Raw genomic sequence first — 18057 nt, forward strand, 5'->3', positions numbered from 1 at the left:
CAAAATCTGAAATTTTCTGAGCACCAACATGAAGCCCCCAAGTGGAAAATTCCATTCCTGACCTCATGCGATGAGTCACAGTCAAAACTGTTTTGCAAACAAAATTATTAAAAATACTATATGAAATTACCTTCACATTATGTATATAAGGTGAACGTGAAAAATAAATTCCATGTTTAGGCTGGGTGTGGTGGCTCAGCCTGTAATCCCAGCACTTTGGGAGGCTGAGGCCGGTGGATCACCTGTAGTAAGCCTGGTCAACATGGTGAAACCCCATCTCTACTAAAAATACAAAAATTAGCCAGTCATGGTGGTGTATGCCTGTAATTCCAGCTACTCAGGAGGGAGGCTGAGGCAGTAGAATCGTTTGAACCTGGGAGGCGGAGGTGGCAGTGAGCCGAGATCACGCCACTGCACTCGAGCCTGGGCGACAGAGTAAGACTCTGTCTCTAAATAAATAAATTTATTTATTTATTTCTTGTTTAGACTCAGGTCCCATCCCCAAAATATCTCATTATGTATATGCAAATCCACAAACTCTAAAAGCCTAAACACTTCTGGTTCCAAACACGTCAGAAGGACAGTCAGCCTGTGCATCTAAGTCATTTAAGCAAAAGCTCTTTGGAGTCCAGGCTAATGTGCAGGAGTGCGAAGGGCTCCTGAGTCTGAGAACCATGGCTCTGCAGGTGTGTTCCAACCCTCTTCCTTCGGAGACACAGGAGGGCCCTGAATGTCAGATGCGAGGGATGTGAGGCCCGCAGAGACACGGGAACTTGGCTGTGAGGGATTCAGGGACTAGCAAAGGGGGCAATGAGAAGACCTGGAATGCACCGGTCCAAAGCACAGCACTGTCTGCCGCGGCCGGCGCGGCTGCACTTCACTTTTCCTCACGTGGAGCAGGTCTCATCAACGCAACAGAACAGCTTCTTGAAACAAACTCAAGATTGGCAGGTGCCAAGAAAAACTGGAAACTGCCATGTCCCAGCCGCCCACCCACTTCCTTCTCCATTGGGGGAGTGTCCCAGCCGCCCACCCACTTCCTTCTCCATTAGGGGGTCATCAGGGGGAAAGTGAAGGGCCTCCTTCCTGAGAAGAGGGACACAGGCTGTTTCCTCCAGACATAGACACTCCCTGGCAGTCAGGACCGTCCTCTCCATGCCAGTCTCAAGCTGCAGGTGCCTCTCCTGCTCAGGTGAGATGGGAGACCCGGGCAGGCAGCCCTCCCTGTTCCGCAGGTGAGGTGCTTATCACTGCTGGAGTGGACCCTCCTAAGTACCGAGTTCTTTGGGATCAAAGCAGTAAATGTGCTTTGGTTCCAGGTGATAGCCCAAGTTCCTCCCCAACTGTACTCAAAACCATCAGGGTTGGCATCGGCAGCTGAGGCCGCCCTGCAAATGGGAACCCACAGACAATCGCGGTACCGCTGCTCTGGTTACTCACGGACGTCAGAGAGTCCTCATCTGGGAAGAGGTGAATGCCAACCCCACGGGCGGCACACCACTCCCCTGGTGACCCCAGGGAAGCTGCTGGAAGGTGACAAAGGACCTGCACACACAGGCAGTGGACGGGCTCGCCGGTGGGCAGGAATCCTCTCTGTTTGACAAGACGCAGACAGGCCCTCTCTGGTGACAGTCTCCAAGAAAGGAGGGAAGGCTTGGACAGATGCCAACAAGCGGGACGGAAGACGGCAGCACAGCTCGTCCCCCGACAGTCCCCTTTCATCTTTCCAGGTCTGAATTGCCCACAGTTCTGAGCAACAGCATGTCTATGGTCACAGCTCACACCTGCTGATGGCAGCAAGCAGACTGCCTGGTGGGGTGGGCAGCCCGGGAGCCACAGGGCTCCCCAGAGACAGCCGCGTGGGCTGCAATGACTCCAAGCTACAGTCCCACTGCTAACCCGGTTGGTTTCCCAGGTGTGTGAGCGAAACTCAGAGGTTCGTTAAACTCCTACTTTCTAAGTTTCTTTATTGTTGCAATTGTCTACAAAAAGCGTTTTTATTTTAATGTAAAAAGCAAAGCTATTTCTATTTTAAAATAAATTAAAACTGCTGCAGATAATCAAGAGACGGGTCAAGCCCTGCTCTCATTTCAGTGTACGCGGTGCAGCCGGGCATGAAGTACTTATTATAAACTCATGAAGTCAGATGTGTTCAACACAGCGCCTTGGAAGCTAGGTTGCTGGATGGCACGGCCCATGATGTCTCAGCAGGCCGGGGCCAGCTTCTCTCAAGCAGGACTCACAGAATCGTCGCCACCTTTCACAGAGAACAACAGAAATGAAAAGCTCAAAGACACTGAGGACAGTGCGGGGTGCGTGAAAGGAAGTGGCACAGATGACGCCCGAAGGCGTGCACTGAAAGTGGTGTTATGTCCCCATGGGAACTTCCCGTTCCTCCCCAGTGGGCGGAGAGAATCACAGGACCGCCTCATCCTGGCATCTCCACTTTTCTTTCTCTGAAAGAACAGACAATTGCAGCGTGACTGGCTACACACTTCATGAGGCAGAGAAAAGCATGCCCAGACGCACGGGGCCCTGTATGGGAAGAGAGGCCATCTGCCCTGTGTCCCTGGGACTGGCAGGTCAGTGAGGTTGGCATCCCAACCTTTCCCAAGTGGCTCTGCGGGGTCAAACAGAGTTTAAAAATGCAAACACAACCATGCAACCCTTAGCCACGGGCCACCAACAACCATCAGAGAGTGGTGCTGGAGGTTGAAAATGCTGTGCTGAGGGAGGCACCCCATGGTTCTAGAATGTTCCAGCTCCCTCGATCCCACTGGAAGACATGGCTCGGGGCTCTCCTGTTAAAGGGTAGAGTAAGAGCAGGTATGGTCCTCGCAGGCAAGAGACAGGTGACACACCAACCAAGAAGCAATTTTAAAAGACCACCACTTAGCAGACTTGTAAAACTGGATTCACCCAGAGACAGACCAAACCCAGTCAGCACGGGCACTCTGGACTCCCCGCAGCTCCCACCTGAATCCAGGCCTCCCTGCCGCCTGCCTCACCAGCCCTGGGGCCTGTGAAGTGTGTCTGGTGTTTTTCAGGAGGTCATGCACTGTGCGATTAACGGCAACAGACAGTGCAGAGCTGATCCTGCACAGCGGCCTCCAGGAGAGCAGGACTCCTGTGCCGGCCAGGCGCCTGGTGGAAAGGCCGGTGCACCTGCAGCCTTGCAGCGCCTGGAGGAACCGAGCAGAGGACCTGGTTGAGCACCCGTTGGACCTGGGCTTCAAATCCTCTTCATAGCTAATCCCTACATCACGCTGGGTCTTTATAAAATGATTATGATTACTTTAAGAATGTTCCTGGGATGAATTACAGACAGTGAGATAAGTCATAAAAGTGAAGGGCCAACATGCCCCTCATCTCCTAGTTTGATGGTCGATGACAGCTGCCATCTAGGGCAATTGCTCTAACCCTCTGCCCTTTGGAGCCACCAATAAAGTGACATGCAGCTGCTGTCCACACCACAGGGCTTCGCACAGCCTGTGGCCCCCAGAGTCAGTCACCCTCAGCTCCTGGCAGCCACAGGGCAGGCCCCAGCTGGGACAGGGAATCCCCTAGGACAGAGCTCCACGTTCGCCCAGGCAGGAACCCTGCACCTCAGGCCACCTCGTGCAGACACCTGTTCTGGCCTGCACCACGGGGGGCCCCGTCCACTTAGGCCAGGCCCCGACAAGGAGTCTAACATATAAACACAAACTCACTCACACATGACCTCAAACTCACACAATCACATACACACACCTTTATATGCCCACACACTCTCACATAACCACAAACTCACAATCACAAACACACTCAAACATGCACACTCAAACCCATGCACTCATATACTAACACTTACACACTAATACAAACACAAGCATGCACTTACACACACAACCTCAAACTCACACTTGCACACTCACACCCATGCACTCATTTATACGCTAACACAAACACGCAAACATGCACTCATGCTCACACACAACCTTACACAATCACATTCACGCAAACACACACTCATGCTCACTCACAGTTTAACACATCCACACACAAACATATTCACACTCACAAATGCACTCATATAACCTCATACATACAGACTTACTCTCACACACACGTGTGTGGCAACAGCACAGGGGACCTGGCTCAGGCATGGCCGCACAAGCAGGAAGGAGACCGGAGCCCCTGGTCTCAGCGTGGCCCGCGCCTTTACCTGTGGTTCCTCAAAGCTTTTGCACAAAGATGAGGATCTGGGCCTGTGTGTCCGGCCCTGCCTCATTCACCTGTCTCGTTAAATCGGAAGAGAGTGACAGCACAGGCATGGACACAAAACAGTGAAGAGCCCGTGGAGGGGCAGGGGGCGGCATCCATCAGAGATTTCAACAATGCCCCACGAATGTCCAGCAGCTGGCAGACGGGAGTAGCTGCACCCACAGAGCTGCAAAGCAGACCAGGGCAAGGAGTGGGGGTGGCTGCTGGACCAGAGGCATCCCCAAGGCCCCAAGCTGCTGGGGGCCTCTCCAACAAGGGTAGTAGGGTGAAGCAAGAACGCGTAGGAACATGATGCATGATGAGGAGCCTCCCCAAGGGTCTCTGTCTCAGGGACTCCTGGACAGTGGGCCCCAGGACTCTCCTCTGCAGAACCAGAACAGAACCCACTGCTCAAGGCAGCAGGCGGGGAGTTTCTGTCCCAGAGGAAAGGCCCTCAAGCCGGCACTGGAAGGGCCCACCTACTCACCCCACCGCTCCCCATCCCCGGGCCCTCCTTACTCCTGCCTTTAAGAAGCAATATCTCAGCCACGCATTTCTATTTACAAAAGTACCTGTTACCACAAGTGTACACCACCACACAAAGACACACACAGGTGATCTCTGTCCCTGGCTCCCCTGCCAAGGCCACCAGGGTCCTTCCTCGGGCTGGGCTCCTGCACGTGCACACACACACACACAGATGGGCTTCGCTTCTGTGGGTGCCCAGACTCACACCCCACACGCTGCTCTGCAGCTCCCACTCCTACATCCCGGCCTCCCAGTGCACCAGGAGCTCGGATCCCCCTCTCTACAGAGTGTATGCGGCAACGCGCACAAGCAAGCCGTTTACACACAGGGACAGAACACACACACTGCTTCATGTTCAGAGCAATAGCTTCTTTCTCTCTTTCCTGCTCTCTCCACCATCAAACACCCAACAGAAACCTTTGCATGGCTGCTGTCCACACTTCCCTCCATTCCATACACGTGCACGCACACACACACTCACAATGCACACATGTACACATATGTATACACGCACCCACCAGGTGGTCACTGCCTCCAAAAATGAAACTGTATCCTATAGACTTCTCAGCATCTTCCTTTTCTCATTCAATACCACCTCTCAGAGGAGTCTGTCACGTGGCTGTGCCAACATTTAGCCAAGCATTCTCCTACTCACGGGCACAGACTTTCCTCCAAGCGTTTGACTCTCACCGCAACATGGCAAGAGACTGCCGGGTGCAAACAGCCTCATGTCCTGGGGTCTGTGCCCCTGCGGAGCACAGCCCTGATAGTGGGGGCTGAGTGAAGTGTCTGCGTATTCTCACGTCCGGACGTGTGAGCAGAATGACTTCTAAAGAGGCTGCAGCCATGCGCACGTCCTTCAGCCATGCCCAATGTTGCTGCGGCCTCTATATCCTCCCTTGCAATGGACACCATCTCTCTTTCCATCTTCTGCCAAGCTGGGTAAAAAGCACCATCTCTGCTGACTTTTCTGGGTAATCTCCCTGGGCGCTGGGGAGTCTGAGCACGTCTGTGACCAACCCCTCTTCCCTGGGCTGCCCGGTCACACTGAGCATTCATTTTCTAATATTGGTCTTTCTCTCCAGTTTGTAAGAGAACTCTCCATAGTAAATGGGTTTTTTGTTTGTTTGTTTTCGAGACAGAGTCTCACTCTGTTGCCCAGGCTGGAGTGCAGTGGTGCGATCTCGGTTCAACCTCCACCTCCCAGGTTCAAGCGATTCTGTCACCTCAGCCAACCAAGTAGCTGGGAATACAGGTGTGCACCACCACGCCCGGCTAATTTTTGTATTTTTGGTAGAGATGGGGTTTCACCATGCAGGCCAGGCTGATCTTGAACTCCTGACCTCAGGTGATCTGCCAGCCTCAGCTTTGTCAAATGTTACACATATTTTTCCAAAACTCTGATTTCTTCATGGACTTTGTTGCTAATATATTAATATATCCACTCAAAAGTTACCACTTTTATTCTGTCAATTGCGTCTTTTTCCGCTTCTAGAGATCCTGGGTCAATGAGGACGGGTCCTGATGCCCCAACTGTCTTTGGAGATTTCTCTTGCTTTTTACTTTTTACCGTTAAGCCTTGAATCCATCTGAAATGTGTCTTCCCCTCATACTTAGATATGAACAATTTACCAGCCACTTAAAAAGTTGAAGCAAGAAAAGGAATGACCAAGATACGAGGAAAAACTGAGCCCGGAAGACAAAGAGGTAATTCAAGCCCCTCTGAGGAGTGACAGAGAGAACAGTGATGCTATGGCGTCCACAGAACGGGCAACAACGGATGCAAAGCAGAAGCCACTGGCAGCAGGAAAGAGCCCCTGGAACATCAGCCGGTGAACAGCGAACAAAACTGCACAGAGGACCTGGGAGATCACACGGAGCAAATATCATAATCAGCCGGTGAACAGCAGAACAAAACTGCACAGAGGACCTGGGAGATCACACGGAGTAAATATCAGAGAAATAAACCAGTAGCCAAAACGGCATTCGCAGGAATCCCACCAAAGGAAAACGCGGGCCACAGGTGCCGCAGGGAAATGACAGGCACGCTGACGAGGGTGACGAGGGTGACCAGGAGATGAGGAACCCTCCCCAGATGCACAGAAAACAAGGCTTTAAAAATTAAGTTAACTCGTGTGTGCTAACTGGGACAAATTTTAAATTTCACAGTATCAAAGATAAGCAGAAGATCTCAAATTTTAGATAAAATGAAGATAAGACACCTAAAACTGAGCAAGAGCCAAGCTGTCCTCAGTTCCCTGTCAGCTGCACAGGCCCACGCTGGCGGTACATGAAGGGCGGCGTGCAAATTGGGCACCCTGCATAAATCAGAGCCCCGATCTAGGGAGAGGGACGGTCCCCGAGGCTCACGGCCTGAAGACCCAGCTGAGGGGAGACACCACCAGGGCACCTGGAGGGGTGGGTGTGAGCTCGACAAACTCAGGAGTTGTCTGCTGCGGGCAGGAAGGGCAGCTGCAGGGGTCTGACGGGTCAGCTGGGAGAACACACAGAGCCAGGCAGGGTCCACAGAGCTGTGAAGAACACTAACATTGGGAACCAGGCAGCAGGAACGCCCAGCGGTGCCTGGGGTAAGGCAGCCAGATAGGAAGAAGTCAGCAGAGCCGGGGTCTGGGAACCAGAGGAGCGGAGGGTGCCCCGGGAGGTGCCAGAGCCAGCTTGGTCTCTCTGCTCTCCTGCAGGCCCGGGGACTCTGCTCATCCACCCTCCCATCCACGCATGTCCCTAAACGTTTCCTGAACACCTGCTCTGAGTCTGGTGCCAGGCCATGGACCATCCACTCGCTTGTCCTCACAGGGCCAGCGAGGATGCCTGGTGGCCCACGGCCAGCCCGATCCCACCGTGAGGATGTATGAAGTGAAGCCCCTGCCTCGGGCCTGAGCATCCTCCATGCAGATTCAGCCCCGCCAGGGCAACGCCACTGACATCAGCAAGCAGTGACGCCTCACAGCGTCCACAGGATGGCACTCACGCCTACCTGGCACACAGACACCACGGACGCTACAGGCCACCACAGCCTCCCAGGATGACCGCAGGGGAAGGTCCTGCCGACTCTGTCAAGCACAGGCTCCAGTGGCACAGTGGAAGGGCAGTCTGGGGTGGAAGGTCGCATGAGGACACTGCTTGCCATGGAGCACCCACCGCCAGGTGCTCTGCACGGGCGTTTCCTCCGTGGCCCCCAGGAGGCCTGAGGAGTCTGGGCTCCCTCAACCAGTGAGTGCCCACCTGACTGCAGACGACCTTGCCCAGCCCAGGCCTCTTGCCGGCCCTCACAGGGGAGGGTGCTGGAGAAGGGGGGGGTGCCTGGAAGTCACCCTGCCCGACTGCGAGTGTCACCTGGACCACGTCATGTCCTGTCCACAGCCTGCTGGACGCCCTGGGGCCAGCCTTGTCTGACTCTGCTTCAGTGTGCCCTTCGATGGTACCTAAAGCAGGGCTGGCAGGTTCTGGGCAACGATGTTCCACCATCCAAAAACCAAGGAAGGTGCTGGGTGCTCAGAACCCTCCTGATGGTGCCCCAGATGTCACCACCACGCCATCAGAGGTGGGAAACAGACTCTGTCAACCACCCTGGCCCGAGGGCATGTGTCTACCACCATCAGTAACACGGCCTCCTGGCCACACCACACACACCACCTGCCAGGAGCACAACACCTACCCCAGGGGGAGGTGACAAACGCCATCCAGTCACAGATTGCCTGGGACCCCTAGTTCTTTCTTGTGAGTTCAGACCATGTGTTCCTGAATACAGCCTGAGTGGCCACACTTAAGGAACGATTAAAAAGCCACAGTGTTCAACAGAACACGCCACTGCTATGACAAACCCTCATAATGCAGGCATACGGCTGGGTGGCAGGGTCTTAGTGGGACCTGACTCCATGAGTAAGCGCAGCACAAAATGTTTCTGACACACTGATGACAACTACGGCACAAAATGGGGTTGCACGATGACAGCAAGCTTCAATAATAAGTGGCTTTGAGTGCCGGTCCTTACTGGAAAGGGAGCTATTCCACGCCTGTCCCTCCTGGACATAGACCACTTCCTTACTCACGCCCCTGCCCTGCCAGACACGGTCACTTGAAACCAACACCTGACCTGTGGGCATGCTCCAGAGACATCCCCAGCCTGCGAGGCCTCTGCCCTCAGTGCCCAGAGGCTGTGCTCCCAAGGCCGAGATGGGCTGCGCGCCTCGATGGCAGCACAAAGGCTACCTCTGCTCACTCTGACTCTGAACTTGAAACCAAAAGCAGTGCCCCAGGCATCGGGCTGCCCCTGCCCAGGAGGCGTCGCCACTGCAGGTTACGAAGCCATCCATTAACCGAAGCCACTGCCAGGGCGCTGTGCACACAGGTGCTGGCTCACAGGCCATGTGTGCCTCTGGAGGCCCCAAGATGTCCAGGGCCCCTGACTCCGTGAGTCTGCGTGTTGCCAGCATGAGAGGTCTGCTCCAGGCTGCAACACAGCACCTGTCCCGAGGGCTGCCCTGACGCCGGCGTCCTCCCCGCCACCAGCGGGTCTCTCTGAACCCTGCTGGAGGCCCTGTCTTCTATGGAGATCTCCACACCTCTCAGTGTGTCACCACAAGGGAGGGAGCACGAGACTCTCCTCCCAGAAAGGGACCTACGATGCATCCTGCCTCACTTCGCCCAGACCACAAACCTGGAGCAGCCGAGGCACGGGCAGGAGGCCCCAAGGCCACAGTCTCACCACTGGCTTCTCACAAGGGGCAGGGCTGACAGCTAGTCCCGGCTGGACCCAGTATTCTGTGCAGAGACCCAACGGGGTGAAGAGACCCCCAGGACCCTAGAGCACCTGCCAGGGCCCAGGGTGGACACCTCAGACACAACTGGGCACGGCCAGGCAGACAAGCCCAGGCCCAAGACTGATTGCCGTGCTGAGCTCGGCCGCCGCCACTTTCTGCTGGGACTGTCTCCAAATGCCACGGGGGAGCACCCCACCTGCTTGGCTTTACACCCACCTCAAGGACCTCTAATTTTCCCTGAAATAGGAGTCCTATGGACATCCAAATGCCTGGTTTACAAAAAGAATAAGGAGGCCATGGTCCCCTGGGGGAGACGTTGCGTCCTGAGGCAGCCCCTCTGTCCAGCAACACGCAGTGCCCCTCCACTCAGCCAACATCCGGGGAATACCAGCAGCAGGTGAGTGCCCTTCTCAGCCTGAGGACGTGCCCTGTGCACATGGATCTGGCCCGGGAGACGCCCCTTGGACCCTGAGGCGTCTGTGGAAGAGCAGCCCAGTGGGCATCCATGACAGCTTGGGGACCTCCTTCCTTCCTGGGGGAGATGAGCACCCAGGAATATAACATCCAGGGGTGACGAGGGCGGGGAGGACACTAAAGCAGAGTCCTGGATGGAGATGGAGTTGGCAGTTGGGGTCCACACGATGATGGACTGGAAGAGGGAAGGCGTGGGCCCTGGGGAACGAAGAGCCGAGTCACATGCTCAACGTGAGCACAGCTGTCCTGACACGCGCCCAGGCTGGCACCCACACTGAACGTGCACCACCCAGATGGCAGCATCACAAGGACCATCGTACTGATAAGGGCCACATCCAGAGGTCCCTGTCCTCACCTCCCACTCTCCTTTACAGGCCTCCGTGGGCTCCCCTGGCTCTCAGGAACCGGAGGGGCCTGAAACGATGACCCCAGGAACCAACGACCCCGGGAACCAACGACCCCGGGAACCAACGACCCAGGCATGTCCTGGGCTCTTCCCTTGTTCACTTGAGGGATCCACAGATCTCCTACTCTCTCCTTCCTGCCTTGGCAGAGTCGGACAATTTGGCCTGAGGCAAAACAGTCTTTCAAACAAAGAGGACACCAACAGGCCTCCTCGCAGACTGCCAAGCTCTGTCTAGTTCCCCAGGAAGTAGCCCTCTTTCCCCTCATTTCCAAGGAAAAGTGCCCCATGCTGGGCCCGTTGGCTCACTGGCACACAGCAGAATCTTCAGTGTCAGCCGCAGGGGCAGGACAGGAAGGTAAAGAGGAAGTGCCGTAGGGAAAAGGAGACACAAAGGGAAGAAACACGCCTCGGACCAAGGGATTTAGAAGTGACAGGGAGCCCAGGGGCAAGTCACTCCGGGAAGGCAGGAGCTGGGGGCGGAGGCCAAGAAAAGCTGCTCCTCTGAGGACAGAGGGAGAGTCCAGCCAGAGGCCAGTGGGCGCTGGGGGTGGGAAAGAAGGAAGCCAGGTGACCAACCCAGGAAGGTGGGCCTCTGCAAGTGCTGGCTCCCGTGCACGTAAGCGGGCTCCAGGGAAATGTGCCAGGCGGGTGCCAGGAGAAAGCAGAGTGTGTGATGACGCTGGGCATGCTGGCAATCACTGACAAACACCAAGACTCACCCCATCCACCTGTTGTGGAGCCACTGCCCGCTTCTGCCTGTCACCCTCCAGTCCCTCAAGCACAGCCCCAGCCCAGCCCCGTCAAGGTCTGCTCCTTCTTACCCAAGGAGGTCCAAGCTCCCAGGAGGGGTCTGGCAGGCCCCCTCGGCCTGAGCTAGCCCAGCGCCCACCCTGCTCTCAGGGCACCAACTCCTGGCAGGACCTCTCTGATGCTCTCCAGAGCCCCCACCTTGGTGGCCCAGTCATCTTAACCTATCTTTAGACCCAGGCTGGGCACCATCCCCCCTGGCAGCCCCGAGGAGCCCCAGGCTGGGGTAAGCTCCCTTTCTCCAAGTCCCCCTTGGCTGCCGGGGCCCCTTGCTCATCCTCTCCACTGGGAAGGCCAGACAGCAGCCCCTGCCTCACCACGGGGTCACAGGAAACAACGGAGAGAAGAACACCCAGCAAGGCTCAGCACCTGCACCCAGACACCAACAATGGGATAAGGAGACAGTGGAACGCTCGGGACCGGGCTGCAGGGTGACTCCGGGAGAAGAGGATGCAGACTGCAGGCTCCATCTGGCCGGTGGTGGGGCGTGGCCAGCCTGCTGTCCAGCAGGGAGCACCAGGACTCCACTGGGCTGGGATGGCGTGCACAAAAAAGGGGATGGGACCTGGGGTCGGGGACGCGGCCTGGGCCCATGGGTCCACAGCCAAGAGGGCCCTCATGAGGCTTGATTCATTCAGAGAAAGAAAACAGCACAGTCGGTGCTGGAGATCTGGACCAGAGTAATAAGAAGAAATACCACTGAGGAATGCAGGAGCTCTGCAGTGACCTGCGTGTTTGGGTAAATCAAGGATGTGCATATGCACACACACATCTATGCACACATTTAACTTATATAATTAATGTGCATTTATATTAAATTTTATATATGTGTTATAAATATACATTTACTATGTATTCTGTATTGGTAATATACATACATATTTTATATATGTGTATCTCTAGTTATTGTATGTATAAACATTTGTTTTTTCCCATCTTTCCCTCTATAGTCAGCAAACATTTGAGCTCACCACGGGACTGACAGTCACCTTGTGTTTTGGAAGAACCACCTATCTTTAAAAACTCTAATCGAATAGCTATTTGATGGGTAGAGATTAATGGTTCCAGTTTTGCAAGATGAAAACACTCTAGAAATTGGGTGCACAACCATGTGAATGTAATTAACACTACTGAACTGTACACTAACAAAGGGTTAAGATGGTACATTTTGTTAGGTGTTTCTTACCACAACTGAAATTTTTTTTTAATATTTAAAAGCTGGAAACACACACACAATCAAATAAATTGCCCAAACTGCTTGTTCACATGGATTCTTTCCTGCTTTGTCCCCAACTCCAGAGGCACTGCTGCCTACCGAGCTCCAGTCGGCCTTCACATCCCATCTCAGAACACGAGGGACGCCTGGTTTAAACGTCCCCGTCCACAGCGCACACTTCCTGCGGATCCAGGTCACCCCTCGGCAGCGCCTCCCGGATGCGAGGAGCCAACACGGGTTCACGTCCTGATAGCTGAGAAAATGACTGGCAGTGACTGAAACAACAGCATCCCACACACAACACACACATCAGGATGTTTAAAGTGTATTTATGGTGACTGAGCTGTCACCTGAACACGTGACGTACACGCGATGCTCTGAGGAAGGAAACCGTCTAGGAGCCAGGAGTCACGGAGCTGCCTCCCGCGACCGCCTTCCTCAATCACTACAATGAAAACACGCAGCGAGCTGAGCTGCAGTGAAGACAAATGACTCTCGGCGCTTCGTTTTAGCATATTCTAAAAATGCAATTTACAATTCAGCAATATCCTTTCTTTTTATGTAGTCACTACAACACAAACATGCCTCTTTGTTATCTCGAACTACATCTGCATGCAAAACACGCTCCGGCTAGGAAAATGTAAGTTCTGGGGAATCGAAACCCATTTTTCAAATCTGAAAGAGATGGAGAAATGAAAAGAAAGGAAAAGGAGAGGATAAAGGTACATGTTATTCACATGCAAAAAAAATGTAAATGAAAGCTGGTTTCATTTCCTCACACCCAAGCTGGTCAATGATGTATGTAACTTGCCCCAAGAGTTTTCAAAATTATTATTTAAGTTCTATGACTGTACAGTGGAACAAAATCCATACTGGGCAAAAACAGTGTCATTTACTTCTAATGCTAAATAAATGCTCATCTTCCGGACTTGATGACAAGAGGGCTTCTCACCCTAGGTACCAATGACATCTTGGGACGTAAAATTCATGGTCCCATATGCTGTAGAATGTTCAGTGGCAACCCTGGCTTCAAACTACTACAGGCCAGTAGTACCACGCCCCCAGATGTGACAACCAAAACTGTCTCCAGACATTGCCAAATGTCCCCTGGGGGAGGAGGGTGCAAAACCTCCTAGGCAAGAGATCCCCTAAAATAGACTCAAGCCAGAGCGACTTAAGTCACCACCCCCCAGTTCCACGTCACACACACACACTCCATCAGCTGAGACTGCTCACTGGGCTTTGGGGACCGGGGCAACACAGTCCCAGTTGCTCAGGCCCCCAAAGTCGAGTGACGCAGATCACACACAGCTCCCCAGGGCCAAGGGCTCTGCTTTCGCTGACGGCTGGGATCTCCATATTCCTCAGGGCAATCAACGACGGCACAGACTCACGCCAGCAGGAGCTGCCTTCCCAAGTTAGTCAGGGCCTGCACCCACGTAACAGATTAAAATTAGGCACCCTAATTATTAAACTGTCACTGCAGAAGCTGGGAATACCATTTTTTTAAATGAATAGAATTAATGGATTCTTTATTTGCTTGCATTGGTGATACTCAGCCTGTCTTTTATTATCAAAGCAATCATAAAACGTTGCTTCTGCCACATATGCAAATTAAATCATTAGTATTTTTCCCAATTACAGTAACTGCTTATTTGTATTGCTGATCTATTCTACCAATTTAGTTCCTCTAATATGAATGATACTGGAAATGCTTTAATAAAACTCTCAGGCAATAGAAGATACACATTTGCTACTTTGTGCCTTTCTGATCATGTAATGGGTAGGACCACCCAGAGTGACCCAGATGGGCCACGTCACAGAGGCTGAACCCCGGAGCCACAGTGCTCTGCCTTCTACATGGGCCCCCACACAGGGCCTCCCTGACTCCTCCCCACAAAGGAGAGAAACAGCCCAGGGCTCCTGTGGGTAGGGCCAGTCCAGGAAAAGCCAGCGCACCGGGATGGAAGCTTTCTTTAACAGCTTACACTGTTTTTCTTTCTTTTTTTTTTAGACGCAGTTTGGTTCTTGTTGCCCAGGCTGGAGTGCAATGGTGCAGTCTGGGCTCACTGCAACCTCCGCCTTCCAGGTTCAAGCAATTCTCCTGCCTCAGCCTCCTGAGTAGCTGGGATTACAGGCATGAGCCACCACGACTGGCTAACTTTTTCGTATTTTTTTTTTAGTAGAGATGGGGTTTCATCACATTGACCAAGCTGGTCGTGAACTCCTGACCTCAGGGGATCTACCCGCCTCGGCCTCCCAAAGTACTGGGATTACAGGAGTGAGCAACAGCTTACACTTTCTAAAAACTCAAGTGAAGTGTTCATTTCACTGTGTAACTATCCACGTTACGGGCATGGTTGGCTTTATATCCAGCGTTCTCCATCGTGGTCTCACAGTCCAGTTCACCCAAGGCTCCCATTGTCCAGGAAGATGCGCTTGTTTCCTGCGGCCACCCCTGACTCTGGCTCCAGCCCACAGGGGGAATCCTCCACCATGATGCCCCTCACAAGCAGGAGGCCCTGGCACTGCTCTGAGCCCTGCATCTTCCCGTAAAGTGCACAACCACTGAGCACCCTTGCTTGGAGGTTGGACAAACGTCAGCGTCTGTGAGTTCAGAATCCGAAAGAAGGATAAAGCTGCCTCTCAGGAGACGGAGCAGGGCTTGGAAACAGAGACACGTGGGCGGCAGGGGCGGGGGTGGCAGAGGTCGGCTTCTTAAGCACTCAGCCAGAACAGGTGCCTCCTCACCTGGCTCCTCTGAGCGCCACAGAGAAACCCACGGCAAGTGCAGTCTGGGCCGCAATGAAGCAACAAGGAAGAGTTAGTTTTCCAAACCCAATACGCCCAAAGAGTGCCCGATCAATCCATTACCATGTATTCCCTCTCTGCTCCCGGTAGGAGAGAGTGCGGCAAGGACACCGCCTTGGCAGCTGTCACTCGAAGGCACAGGGTGGGGGTAGAGCAGTGCCTCAGGCCAGCTGACGGCCCCTCCCGCAACGATGGCCGGGGCAGGAATGGACAACAGAGACTGGAAAGTGAGGAAAACGGTACAAAGTGGAAACAGGACACAGGCAGGAAGAAAACACAGTCCCATAGAGCGCCCCAGACAGCCTCGGCCCTGCCAACGAGGCCAGACGGGAACAGGTGTGAGAGCTACCAGAGGGCAGGATGGCTGGAAGAGCTGCCATTGCTGGCACCTGGGCACCGTGCGAGAGGCTCGCTAACGTGAGTAACGGGGCGCAGTCCACTCTCGCCTCTAATGGGAAGCCAGCAACAGCCCGGACACAAGACAGGGAAGCAGCTTGTGGGCAACCCTCCATCGTGCTCTGCAAAGGCAGAAAACCCAGGGGCATCTGGCTGTACACCACGGCGATGGGAAAGTTGCCCAGGCTAATATTAGGGGCTGCCCGTATCGCAGGTCCTCTGTATCAGGTGTTCGTAATCTGGGATACCTGCGTGGGCTGAAAAGATCCATGAACTCCCTAAAGCCACGTTCAAAATGACATATTTTAGCAGCTCTCTCTATCATATGGAAATGTTTAATGAAAAAGAAAACTGAGGCTAGGCATGGTGGCTCACACCTGTAATTCCAGCACTTTGGGTGGCCTGATCCCTTGAAGCCAGGAGCTCAAGACCAGCCTGGACAACATAGCGAGACCCCTGTCTCTACAAAAAAAAAAAAAAATAGCCAGATGTGCTGGTGCACGCCTGTAGTCCTAGCTACTCAGGAGGCTGAGGTGGGCAGATGGATAGAGCCCAGGAGGTCAAGGAGGCAGTGAGCCATGATTGTCCCACTGCACTCCAGCCTGGGCAACAGAGCAAGGCTCTATCTCAGAAAAAGGCAATGGAAACAGAAGAAAGAGAGAGGCAAATTTGCCCTGCATCTGAAGGAATGGGTCCTAGGCGGTATCGATGAGTCTGGTTTGTTTCAGTGGACACGGCCCCAGCACCATATACCCCACGGCTCTCTCCCCTGCTTCTGACCCCTAAAATGCCGATTTGTATTCAAACACATACAAAGATGACATTTTAACAACACAACAGCCTAAACAAAATTTCCCAATGCATCTGCCCTCAACCAAGCACCAAGAAGGTGTAACACACGCAGGCCCTGAGGAGAGGCTCAGGGCTCCTCTCTGCGCCCCTCACGTCCAGAAGCTGATGGGGAGGCTCACACCCAAGGGCTCCAGCGAGTCAGGATGCAGGAGAACAGAACTGTGGACACTCTGTGCACAGGGACAGGGACAAGGCTTCCATGGAAGAGCCTTTCCCCTCCCTTCCCTTCCATCTTGACTCTCTCTCCCGAGCAGGGCACCTTGCTTCCCAGCTGCCTCCACAGGACTGGCACGAAGGGAGGCCCACAGCCCCTGACTGCTTAGAGTGGAGGCCCTCTCCCCAGCACCTCAGGTAAATGGCCTCCCCCAAGCCTCAAGAAGAAGCCTTGCCCTCAGCTTCCCTTAGCCAGAGGCGACACCCTTGGAGCTCAGTACCTGGGGGTACACAGCGGGCTGGCTGCCCTCAGCAGCAGGAAGCACTGGCTGGCAGTGGCAGGAGGTTCCAGGGGCCTCCGGGCCACCTCTGAGGAAGGAAGAAAATGAGGCTCCTGGCCCACAGCTCTGCCCAGCTCAGCAGCAGGGAAGCTCTGCCTCCACCCGGCTCCCTGTTGGTGGCCAGAGCCGGAAGGCAGAGCTAGAGCATGGAAATAAGTGACCACAGGGTCTCCTGTTCCCTCTGAAGTCTCAGCCTCAAGCCTCCCGCCTGTCTGTGCCACAGCCCGTGCAGCTTCAGGTACGCAGCACAGCCCACCAGCGGGCAAAGCCAGCCTGTGATAAGCATAGCCCACCAGTGGGCAAAGCCAGCCTGTGATAAGCACAGCCCACCAGTGGGCAAAGCCAGCCTGTGATAAGCATAGCCCACCAGCGGGCAAAGCCAGCCTGTGATAAGCATAGCCCACCAGCGGGCAAAGCCAGCCTGTGATAAGCACAGCCCACCAGTGGGCAAAGCCAGCCTGTGATAAGCACAGCCCACCAGTGGGCAAAGCCAGCCTGTGATAAGCACAGCCCACCAGCGGGCAAAGCCAGCCTGTGATAAGCACAGCCCACCAGTGGGCAAAGCCAGCCTGTGATAAGCACAGCCCACCAGTGGGCAAAGCCAGCCTGTGATAAGGAACACATGCACACCTGTCCCTGATTCTACAGACACCACCCTGGGAGCCCCAGAAGGACCATGTGACACAACAGGACACAGGGAGCCTGGCTGCAGCCTCCTCTATTACTCACTAAAACTCACACAGGGGACAGGAGGCCAGGGAAGCCACAGTGAGTGCCGAGGAAGCCCAGAGGCTATGATGACCCTTCTTGTTGCTACAGAATCAAAAAGAGGCCACCTGGCCCTGAAAGCAGTCTAAGACAGTCTCCTACAGCTCTGCCCTGGGAGCCCCAAACAAGCCCTGGAGACAAGGTAAACAGAGGCCCAGGGACAGGAAAGCTCAGGTGTGCCCTAAACAAGGTCTAAGCAATGTGGCCAGACCCAAAGATGCGGAGAAGGAATCTGGGTCGCGGTGGCTGGGTCAAACCCTGCAAGACGCTGCAGGCACGGCA

At 54.2% G+C, this 18057-nt stretch overlaps 1 protein-coding gene across 15 annotated transcripts in view; it reads right to left on the reverse strand.

Annotated features, from left to right (window-relative positions):
* Positions 1-18057, reverse strand: part of HDAC4 (histone deacetylase 4) — a 352953-nt gene that overhangs the window by 319092 nt on the left and 15804 nt on the right. The window contains exon 1 of one of the 15 annotated variants that reach the window (XM_077956676.1): positions 15329-15485. The exons of the other annotated variants lie outside the window; for them this stretch is intronic. The gene's annotated coding sequence lies outside the window, so the exon portion shown is untranslated. Of the gene's footprint in view, positions 1-15328; positions 15486-18057 lie in introns of those variants that run through there. 15 annotated transcript variants of the gene reach the window in all.

Source organism: Macaca mulatta, chromosome 12 (genome assembly GCF_049350105.2).
Source record: "Macaca mulatta isolate MMU2019108-1 chromosome 12, T2T-MMU8v2.0, whole genome shotgun sequence".
Lineage (NCBI taxonomy): Eukaryota > Metazoa > Chordata > Mammalia > Primates > Cercopithecidae > Macaca > Macaca mulatta.